At 51.8% G+C, this 11,837-nt stretch overlaps 1 long non-coding RNA gene across 1 annotated transcript; it reads right to left on the bottom strand.

The window, feature by feature from the left end:
* Nucleotides 1–2,514: 2,514 nt before the first annotated feature.
* LOC112816897 (uncharacterized) lies at nt 2,515–11,388 on the bottom strand. Its single transcript, XR_012376322.1, has 3 exons — nt 11,193–11,388; nt 9,336–10,140; nt 2,515–2,766 (listed from the first exon to the last, which is right to left on the bottom strand). It is a non-coding gene; the product is annotated as an uncharacterized lncRNA (long non-coding RNA).
* Nucleotides 11,389–11,837: the final 449 nt, after the last annotated feature.

Genomic DNA, 11,837 nt, shown 5'->3' with positions numbered 1-11,837 from the left:
TCATGACAGGTGAGGTCATGGTGGACTGAGAACGGACAGGCTAAACCTGCACAGTAAAGACTGAGCCCGGTGCCCACACCCACCCAGTTTCCCCAGAGGAGCTGGGAGAAAGGGACATGAGAGACAGCCTCCACGGGATCCACACATGCAGAGAGGGGGACAAAGGAGAGAAGCAATTTAAGAAATTCCACGAATATAAACCCCCTTAGGTATTTTCTGGAAACACCGTAACAAGGACTAGAGATGCTTTTCTCCTATTTTTAGATGAGGGTTGATGTTTCTCTGCAAGACAAGGGGTCCCAGATCCATGCAGGTGAGAGCCTTTTGAGGTCTTTTGGTGCAGACAGGATGCCCATTTGCATCCCTTCCAGTCTACCCTGTCAACAGTGGATATTATGTTTTAATCTCTACTCCTCTGGTAAGAGAAAAGGAATCTTGTTTCAATTTGCATTTATTTGATGGCTTATGCAGGGGAACCTTCTCTCTCAGGTCAAGTGGTCATTTACGTTCCCTCATGTGTGAAACACTGTCCAAGTCTTTCTGTCTATGTCATTGTCAGAGTTTTCTCTCTCAAAGCTCTTTACTCATTAAGGATCCTACATTTTTTTTAAAGATTTTGTTTGAGACAGTGAGAGGAGAAAGAGTGAGCACGAGTCAGGGAGGAGCAGGCTCCCCACTGTGCAGGGAGCCCAATGTGGTGCTCGATCCCAGGACCCTGAGATCACGACCTGAGCTGAAGGCAGACACTTAACTGATTGAGCCACCCAGGCGCCCCAAGGGTCCAAAATTTTTTGTGTAAATATTGAGTATATGGTCACATCATGTCATTGCTCTGTTCTTTGCCTACTGCTTGTGCAGTATTTTAACTAGATATATGAATCCTTCCTGTTTTCTCCCTGGGGTCCTGTTCTGAGGTAGAAGGCCACATTCAGGGACACACGAACACAGGTGTTTTGAGAGCCCAGCCTATGGACTGAAGGACACAAATGAGCAAAAGCAGACATGGTAGGAGGGAAGACTCGCAGGCTCACCGGAGCAGGGCTGAGGCAGGAACGAGAATGCTGTGGGCACTGAGCACTCACTCTTCCAGTTCCCACTTCCTGCCGAAGCTGTTCTGGGACTGAGGATTCAGCGGGAGGGAAGCAAGACAGACAGCACTTGCTCTGGAGGGATTCGGTTTGGTGTAGGGAGGAAAAGCATTCAACCCTCTTGAGGTCTCCGGCTTGGCCTGAGAATCAGCGGGAGAAAGGGGCACCTGGGTGGCTCAGTTGGTTAAGCGACTGCCTTCAGCTCAGGTCATGATCTCAGGATCCTGGGATCGAGCCCCGCATCGGGCTCCCTGCTCCGCGGGAAGCCTGCTTCTCCCTCGGACCCTCCCCCTGCTTGTGTTCCCTCTCTCGCTGTCTCTCTCTGTGTCAATTAAATAAATAAATAAAATCTTAAAAAAAAAAGAAATTATAGAATCAGCGGGAGAAAAATGCAAAAGTTTATTTAATATAAGTTTTCCACAACATGGGAGCCCTCATAAGGAGAATGGGGACCCAGAGAAATGGCATAACCGAGATGTTTCATGCTAGTGTGAACAGAGGAAATTGTGGGAAAGTATCCAAAATGCCTGGATGGGAGTTATCATAACAAGGTCTCAGAACTCTCTTGGCCTGGACTCCCAACCCCTTGGCAAGGCCACTTCCTTTCTCCTGGGGCAGGGATGGTACCTCTCCCCGGGTCTGTCTCTTGCTCTCAGGAAGAAAAGGGGAGATAAGGATGTTCTTCTTGTACCTGCTGTTTTCCGAGTGTCTTTCGCTCAAATATCCTTATGCCAAAGTGGGCAGGTGGAGGAGATGGGGTGGGGGGGCAGGTGGGGGAGGCACTCCTGCAGGCAGCAGTCATTTCATCTCTGTCACCATGTCCTACCTGTCTATTAACAGTACCTGGGAAAGTCTGAGCTTGTGAGGCATCTAAAGAAAAGGCACTCCCCCACCATCTCTGCCCAGGGTCCCGAAGGCCAACACCAAAGCAAACATGGCTCAGGGCTGTGGGGTGATGGTGGGTGGTTGCTGAGCTTCTGCTTCTGGGCTAGGTGCTCACCCCACTAGGACCTGAGGTCAGGGGACCCCACTGAGAGCCTCACTTACTCTAGGAGACAAGCACTTGTGGCCTCTGAATGCCATGCTGTCTTTGGATCTAAATGCAGTAGATGCTGTGTTCTACCTACATTTCCAGCTGACCATCTACCATTTTTATGCACCTCAGCTCCAGGTCTTTCACTCCCAACACCCAGCTTCTGAATACGTGACAGAGGGTTGCCCTCTGGCCACCAGAACCCCCTTCCCCTAAGCTCCTGGAGGGATAGAACTGTCTGGGGATCACAACCCTTAACTAGTCATTGACAGGAAGGGGTAGGAACCTGAACGCCGCCAGACAGGGACACCTGTGAGCTGTGACCTGCAGTCTCCAGAGTCCCTCCATGAGATGGGAGCCCAAGTCACTCCCTGCTCCCACCACCACCCCCCATCTGCCTCCCCTCCCATCCCATGTCTCCCAGTGAACACACCCTTTATAACCCTTTCAAAAATTCCTCATATCAGAGTCTGCAACTGAAACCCCAGACTGAGACACCCACCCACATTCACTTGCCAGTATCCGAATTCTCTTCACCAAAAGCTATCAGAGTGAGCAGACAGTGGTGATGGAAAATTCGAGACAGCTTAGGTGAACAAAGCGGTCACTCCATGAATCCATAAGAAGACGATGCTCAAAAACATCCTGTGGACCAAGGAAAGGGATCCAGTTACAAAAACAGAAAAAGGAGGTTGCAAACCAAAGTGTATGGTATGATTCCATTTTCCAGGGGGGAGAAAGCATTTGTCTAGGACTGTATGGTAAAGAACTTAACCTTGCCCAAAGAGAGGCTTGGCCTTGCCCTCAGTTCCTGAGGGGGGATGGCTAAGCCCTACAATGCCTTTGTTTGCCTGGGGCCCCTGGGCCCCACGAGAAAGTCTGTGACTTGGGTGGGGGTCTCGAGGCACCCTCCAGAGGGGCTAGAGACAGATCAGGCACAAGAGCAGCAGACGATGGAGCCCCAGGAAAGACTGTGGATGCTGAGCTCCAGTGAGGACACAGGGATGCCAGGAAGGAGAGCCGTCTGCAGACAGCTGGGAGCTCTGAGTCTGGACTCTGCCCTGTGTGCCTTCTCCTTGGGTTATTTTAACCTGTATCCCTTTGCTGTAGTAAACCAGAGCCATGAGTACATCAGCTCTCAGTGAGCTCTGAGTGGTCTACTGGGGACCCTGCACTTGCAGTTGTGCACACGGACTGTTCCCTCCAACCCTGCAATAATGGTAACTCCACATACTTGACTGCGTTTGTGAGACTGGAAAACCATCCAGAAGCATGCTGACAGTAAATACCTCTGGGGTGCACCCCACGTACATGTGTGTTCTCGTCTTTTTGCATGTGTTTGTATGTAAGCACCTGCAACAATCCCACCTCTGCTCTACCACTCACGTGGTTGCGGGCTCAGTGAAAAGCAGTAGACCACTTTCCACTGTCAGCTCAGCCGGCACACCTCGGTTTGCTCCTAAATCTGTTTATGCTGCTTGTTCACATTCTCCCTATTGCACAGCTTGTTTGAGATTACGTAAACCAACTACCTGTTAATGTAAAAATGAAAGAAAGTTGTTTCTATGAAGACCAAAATAAATGATTTGGAGAACCAAGATAAAGGCAAGTTGAAGTCGCTTTAAAATTGATTTTGAATTAGGTACAGGCAAGATAACTCTTAAAACAGAAAATAATTTTTGAATATTTGGAAGAATTCTGGTCTTAGATTTCTTTACAAATACACTTGATTTCTCAGTTCACTTCAGAAAAATACTGAAACTGCACATCTTAGGAGGGCAAATTAAGGATATGGTTTATATTAAAAACGACTAAAAACCCAGTCCTCAGACCGGTGCTTACTCAGTCTTCGGGCCCGTGTAGAAACATCCAGAACGGCGACTGGAGCTAGAACTGGCCATCTGGGGACGGTGGCCAGCGGTGTGGTGGCCTCTGGGCAGGGTACTGACCAGCAAGGGATGAGGGGACTTTCTGGAGCAATGAAACTGTTACACACCTTGACCGATGTTCTACATTTGTCAAAACTTACCAACATGAGGTGTTAAAACCTGAAGGTTTCACTGTATGAAATGTGTATCTCAATAAACTTATGTCTATTGTTATTTATTGTTTATGGTTAAAAATTAATGCACAGCTACAAATTTTAAGTTAAAAATACATGTAAAGTATGTTTGCTTATTTTTTTATTACCTATTTTCACCAGCTTTTATAAATAACTGACAGATCCTGCTGGCTTCAGAAAGTATTCCTTCTGTTACTTTCACAATGAAGAAATAAATGTATTTAAAAGATTTATTTATTTATTTTAGAGACACGTACAGAGAGAGAAAGTGTGCACAAGCGTAGGGGGGAGGGGCAGAGGGAGAGGGAGAGAAAATCTCAAGCCGACTCCGTGCTAAGCATGGAGCCCAATGAGGGGCCTGACCCCACGACCCTGAGATCATGACCTGAACCGAAATCAAGAGTTGGACACTGAACCAACTGAGCCACCCAGGCGCCCCAGGAATAAATGTATTTTAAATAAAATAAAATAAAATTTAATAATTTTCATCAGTATCAGGGGTAGAGGCAGGATCCTAACCAGCCACCTTGGAGTAAGAACTTTTCCACTTAGAAATCTGACTGAAGTTGAGGGCACATAAAGGTCCTGGAGAGCTGCCTAAAATACAGAAAATGTCCCGTCTTTTAGAATTCTAACATGGTAGAGAAAACACTCCTTTCATGAAGGGTGACCGGTGCCGAGGATCCAGGAGGGGAGCCTGCCTGGCCCCAGCTCTCTAACAGGACACCCAGGGCCATGACATAACTCCTGGAAGGCCACCCAGGTAGGCCTCCTTGCTGGGCAGGGGGTCACCACTGTTAGCAGTGGTGATGATGTGAATACAAATAAGATGATGTTATTAAACACTGTTTATCTGAAGAGACATTTTCACCCTTGTACCTGCTCCAATCAGACGTGTGGCCTCTGACTGCAGATGGTCTGCAGTGATGATCACAGAAGCAAATGGGTGCCGTGAAGCCCCCTCCCTCCCCTCTGCATCTGCCTCAGACTTTCCTTCTCATCTTTCCCTCAGAAAGGAGCGGCAGAGACCCAACACCAGGCTGACAATGATTGCAGCTTTCTCTTAAGGAGGACTGCAGGGAAAGACCCAGGGCAGGCTTAACACGGCCAGAAACACTTGCAGTTCACATGCATGGTACTGACTTCTGGAGGGAGTCCTGTGCACATGAGACAGTCAGTGCTTTCTCTGAAAGCCCAGGCGTGATACAGGGGGTGAAGGCCACTTGCAAGTGAGGCAATGAGCCCAGGGGCAGATGGCTGCAGCCCTGGAGGCTGGGGTGGCCCTCCTGGGTCTGGGACCCTGGCGCATCTGTGGCAGGGACACTGCTCTGCCCTTGGGCCCTCAGAGGCCCAGGCTGACCCACACTTACAGGGAGCAGAGGATGGAGCCCAGGCTAGTGTTCTGGGCAGCTGAAGGCAATGCTCTCCCAGGGGTCACTTCCCATCCTCCATCTCCCAGAGAGGAGGCTTCTAGCCACTGTGAGACTCTGCCCACCCTGGAGTTTAGACTCTACTGGGGGTCCTGCGAGATCTGAGGGGACTGGCTCACTCTTTTCAGGAGTGGAGACAGGAAGACCCCTCAAGTAGGCTCCCCAGGGGAGACAGACTGAGTTCCTGACCTTGGCCTGAGAGCCCAGTCCTGCCTGCAGGGCTGATTCTGGCCTCACCCCAGGACCCAGGAGGTGCCTGAAGGGAATGCAGTGACGTTTTCACCAAATCCCAGTGAAGAACGACACTTCACTAATTGATGGGATAAAGGAACAAATTGCTGAGAGGTGCTGGGTGCAGGCCCCTGTCCTTTGGGGTGGGGGTCACTCGTGCTGGTGTAAGACCCTCCCCACCAATGTCAGCGCTCAGCATAGACTCAGCATAGACCCAGCATAGCTGTGCCTGCTCTTGGCCATCTGCTGATACCAGGCCCGGCTCTGAGGCCTGCAGTCCTGTCCCTCTGCAGCTGCTCTGGGCTGCGCTCACACAGCGTTAATCCATACGCTTCCAGGATCCCAGGGTCAGGGACCAGGGAAAGCAAGGAGGTCCGTGTGTCGAGATGTCTGGAGACAGCAGACCAGTGGTGCCCTAAGAGGGACCCCCTTTGGAGATTCAGGTCGGGAGGGCACCAGCAAGCTCCTGCCACTTATGTGCGTGGGGTGGGGGTAAAACACAGGCACCCAGACTACCTACAAACTTTCTTCAAGCTAACACCTTATGGGAGGTGACTCGGCACAAGCCCCTACAGACTGCCACACAGGGACCCCGTGCCCACAGGCCAGCCTGGGAAAGAGCAGCTACAGGGTGCTCTCCCTCCCTCCCAGGCAGCTGGGGCCTCTTGTCTGGACACACCACTCGGCAGAGGCCACTCTCTCATTACAGCATTTGCAGGAACACACTCCTTCCAAGGGAGTAGGTCATGCACAGTGGACACGGAGGGACGGTAGCTACTACATCGGACCAGGTCCCTTTTCAGTGTTGGCATCGCCAGGATTACAGCCTTGTCAGAGGGGCTTCTATCTAGTTTTCAAATTACTGGTGATCACTTCTTATTAAGGGTAATCTTCCAATTTGAAGAGAAGACTTGGAATACATATGCAAGATTCAGGTAGGACTTTGAATACGCGCCCTGTGAGTCTGCACGGCTGAGGTGCAGGGGCTTGTGGCCTGACTCTGGCCATGTCCAGACAAGCCTGACTGCTGTGGGCAGCACTTAGCTTGGTACCAAAGAAGTCAGCCTCTCCAGAGGGAGGAGGAATGTGTGTAGGGCTGTGGTTTTGTCTTAGCATTCCTGAGTCTAGACATGGGATAAGACCTTGGGATGATTCTCAGGGTCTGGAAGGAAAGCCAAGGGCATGCAATGTGAACACAGCGTGTGCAGGAATGTGGGCGGGCAGCAGGGACTGTGACTGTACAGCAATGCACCTGTGCCTCTGTGGACCTTCTCAGCCATCACCACCTCTGAGGAGGCCAGATGGCCAAACCCCGTGCACAGTTCCTGAATCCTCACACAGTGGAGGCCTTTTAGACTGAAAGAAACTGCAGAAACTCAGTTTCAGCTTGGTGGCCTCGTGTCCCACTGAGGGCAACCCTGTATGCAGGGGAGCATCCCCACTGGGCAGGCCCACTGGCCCACATCCTGTGCACGGTCCAGTTTCCTTTCCCAGACACTGCAGGGTCCCCATCCTCTGCAAGAGAAACCCCCAAATCAGAGGGCAGTGGAAACAGCAGGGAAAGGGGTTCTGCTGTCTACCTACACCAAGTGGCATGAACCAATGTGCAGTGTTACATACGATTTACACAACCCTGAGCGTCAAAAGGCCCCATGATGATTCTTTCTTCACCAAGATGCCCTGACCTAGGCTACAAGAGGTCACCTGATTTCTTTCCAAAACATCCTAAGTGAACATTACAGCATTTCTCCATGTATTTTAATGTCAAGGTACTCCCACCACACCCCATTTCTGTGATTTGTGGTGAGCTCTGCTTAGGAAATTTTCTCCTTGGGGCGCCTGTGTGGCTCAGCTGGTTAAGCATTTGACTCTTGATTTCAGCTCATGATCTCAGGATTGTGAGACAGAGCCCCGCTTTGGGCTCTGCACTGGGCATGGAGCCTGCTTAAAATTCTCTTCCCCTCCCTCTCTCTCTCTGCCCCTCCTTCCCCCACCCTCCCTCTCTTTAAAAAAAAAAAAAAAAATCCTCCTTAAGCTCATGGAGGGACCTAGGGCTCCCTGGGAATCACATGGGATGTCCTCCTTTAAGACTGCATTGTACGTATCAGTAGCTCATTTCCTTCTCCTGCTGAATAACAGCCTGTTGTATGGATAGAACACAGTTTAGCCATTCTCTACATGGGCAGGGGGGCTGTTTTCAAGTTTGGTTATTATGAACAAAGTTGTTGTAAACATTTCTGTACAAGTCTTTTTCAGACATGGATCTGAAATGTCATTTCTCATGGATAAATACCTAAGAGTATATACCTAATACCTAAGAGTAGAATTACTGGCTCACAGGGTAGGTATGTACTTAATTCTGTAAGAAATTGCCAGAACCTTTCCCAGAGTGGCTCTACCATTTTACACACCACATCCCTATCTGTGCTGGGTGTCTAGTGGCATCTTATTATAGTGAGCCTAATTTACATTGCAGCGAAGTCCAATTTATCAGTAAGACAAACAAGCTGGAAGCTTAAGATGCTACACGTAGACTCACCAAATGATGCGGCGGCTTCCCCTGCAAATAATTTACCCAAGAGAAAAGAACACACATGTCCACACAAAAGCCTGAACAGGAGTGTTCACAACAGCCCAAACCTGAAACACCCATATGTTCATCAGCAGGATGGCTAGAAAACTTGGATGACAGCACTCAGCAATACAAAGGGGCCGGCTGATAGCAAAGACGTGCTGAGTGAATAAACCACTAACCAGTACATGCTATATGATTCCACATATATGAAATTACAGAAAGTGAGGCCAGATGCTTGGTTCTGGGATCTGTTCTGAAATCATAAGCTGTACTGCAGTTGTGTTATTAACCTAGCCCCACCTTCTCTTCTTTTGTTTCCTTAAGCCCTGTGCATGACTCATCATTAACTTTGCTCTTGTCACTCTACCCTGTTAGCACATTGATTATAAGAATCTGATGAAAAACTGATAACATTTTTCTTAAAACTCTCTGATGTATACCAGGTCCCAGATGGTGCTTCACTGTCAGGAAGAATGTGTACCTTCAGTGGTTTCAAGACTGCCCCCTCAAGTTTCAAGAAGCCCACAAACTTCCCTTCACATACTCAACATTCCCAACCACTCATATGTAAACTGCCCCAAGATTCAACAAAACAAGGCAGCTTTGGGAATGACCCCCTGCCTCCCTTCCGATAACAAAGCCTGCTGTGCTTCAAAGCCACTGTCTCAGTCATTGGCTTACTGTGCATCAGGTGCATGAACAACAGGACAAATCCCCACCGGGAAGGGAGGAGGATCAGAGGTGCCTGGGACTGGGGTGTGAGGGGCCGGTTGGGAAGGAGCACACAGCCACATCTCTGGTGAGGGAGAGGTTCCAGATCTCTACTGTGGTCATGGTCACATGGGCGCTCACATGTGCCGAAGTTCGTGAAAACGTACACCCAAAGTGGTCGCATTTTATTTTACGTAAGTCATACCTCAATAGAGCTGATCTTTAAGAAGATGCAAATACTGTTTCTGGCTCCACATATCTTCATTAAGTGATCCCCCTCTTCTACAGCAGCACCACCAACCAAGTCACACCTTTGCCTCGTGTCTACCATCTCGGAGACTGTCTCGACAACAGAGACACCCTCTTCCTTCTCCGTGGTTGCCTGCTTTGCCACTCTTCCTGTACTGAACATGGCAGAAACTTCAGGAAACCACATGTGTTCACGCATTCACTCAGCCGGTCAGGCAACAAGTGTTTCTTGTGTCTGTTAGTTCCAGGCACTGTGCTAAGAGAGACTGAAGTGTAAATAAGACACAATGTCCACCCTGTATCTTAAAAGAGGCAGGGAGACACAAGGGAAATCAGTACAGAATGGCATCAGCAACTAGCTGTGCAAGTCCAAGTCCTGGGGCACAGTATGCCCACAAAGGAGGGATCCATGTCCTCTCCAGGGTCAGGTCCAAAGAGATGCCACGTGAGGTAGGTCTCAAAGTGCCGATGGGGGAACGAGGGCACACATGAAAGGGCATCAGAGAGATGAGGAATATGGAGATGGCACGACGAGCAGACCTGGACTATGGGGAGACCCGTCCCTGAGGGCGAGCTGGGGCTCAAGGTGCCGGCCCGGGGCAGCACATACCCCCCTTGTACATCCGGACACTGTCCGCAGGTGTGGCCTCTGACACCTCATTTCTCTGACGTGGGAATATAAAAGTACAGTTTCCCTACTTTAAAACCGGTCACATACTTGAGCGTGTTCATCTGCCACGACCTGCCGACCCCAGTTGCTCCTTCAGAGACAATAATGGAGAAGGAAAGCGGTAACAAATTCCCGATTTACCTGTAACACCCAACTCTGGGCCGGAGGGGCGGGCAGAACTGCTGGGGGGGGGGGGTCACACACGATTTGTAAAGGTTTAATCCTGCAGGGAACAACTATAAAAAGACGAAAAAAGATTATTTAGAACCCTAATCTAAACTCGCGAGTAGAAGTACCAGAAACTACACCGTGTTCATGTCCCTCGAGGACGTACTTTTCTCAACCCAGCTGCTTCTAAGGAAGAATCATTAAAACCGAATTCCAGCAAAGCACACACGACACCCGCACGGGGAAGGCCCCCAAAGGAGCGTGAGCAAGAACGTCGCTCGGCCCTTCTCTGCACACGCAGACGGTCGTCCACAGCGGGCAGGGCGCTCACGCCCGCCGCCTCCGCACGCGAGGGGCTCAGCCCGCCCCCACCCCCTCGACCCCCGTCCGTTCCCGTCCGGGGAAAGCTCGTCAGCCGGCCTCCTGCGCCGGCAGCGGGAGGGGCAGGCTCCGGGGACCACCGCCGGAGGGGGGGGGGGGCCCCCCGGGGGGGGGGGGGGGGGGGGGGGGCGGGGGGGGCACCGCGCCGCGCAGAGAGGGAGTCGTGGCTGGGGAGGAGAGCTGCCACGTTCGCGGCGGCTGGGGGCTGGGGGCTGGGGCGGGAGTCACCTCCTCGCGAGGTGACAGGGCAGGGGACGCGGGGGTTCCCGTCGCCTCTCGATGGCGTCACAGGCCTGCGCGGACCCCGATGCTCAAAGGCCCAGGCGCGGCCGCGCACAGCCCGCACCAAGAAATACCTGCGGGAGAGGAACCCGCGGGCGAGGTGGGCGACACACGCTGGGGGCCAGAGGGCCAGCCTCGCTCCTCCGCCCGCTTGGCTGCCTCAGTCGCGGGCCTCCAGGCCGCGCCCGCGCAGTGCCGTCTTCCTCGCCTTCGCTCCTCAGGCACGTTGGAGTCTCTCGCTGAGCGGCCGCGTGCACCGGGCAACTCAAGTCGGGACTTTTGGCCCGCCCAGTTCGGAGGCACACGCTGTACCTGCGTTTTCCGCCTGCAGAGGGCCCACCCCTCAGCTCGGCCGACGACCATGTGGCCCCGCGGACCCCACTGTCTCCGTGTGGGCACGCAGGAGCACCGCTCCTCACTCCCCGTCCCCTAACGTCTTGCAGCGGCCATGCTGTGCGGCTCTGCGCGTGCGCCGGGCCCCTCGCCCCTTCAGCTTCCGCTAGTCGTGCGCGGCTCCGGTACCACGCTCTGCGCGTGCGCAGAGCTTCTTCCTCCCAACCTGTCCCGGACGTCGAGCGGCGCTGTGCGCGGCTCTGCGCGTGCGCTGAGCCGCACCTGATCCCGGCGGTTTACGTGGCAGTATCTTGGGCCGCTGCGGCACTGCGCTCTCTCTGCGCGTGCGCGGTCTGATAGCCGTCTTGGCGTCCGGGTGTGCGCGTCTAAGTGAGAGCGCTCACACACACGGTGCTTGCAGTTTTTTATTTTTAGCGTAAGGTTTCTCCAACAAAGACGTCACAAGTATTATGTTTTCCCTAAATAAACATGATTTTTTTTTTTTAGAAAAAGATTTATTTATTTGAGAGAGAGCATGAGTTGGTGGAGGAGCAGAGGTAGAGGCTCCAAGCAAACCTCGCCTGAGCCCGGAGCCCAGTTCCATCTCACAACCCATGAGATCGT

This window comes from Callorhinus ursinus, unplaced genomic scaffold, assembly GCF_003265705.2.
Source record: "Callorhinus ursinus isolate GAN/ISIS: 27379988/994484 unplaced genomic scaffold, GSC_fseal_2.0 scaffold70, whole genome shotgun sequence".
Classification (NCBI taxonomy): Eukaryota; Metazoa; Chordata; class Mammalia; order Carnivora; family Otariidae; genus Callorhinus; species Callorhinus ursinus.
The sequence above is the reverse complement of the archived record's forward strand: the minus strand, read 5'-3'. Positions and strand labels throughout refer to the sequence as shown.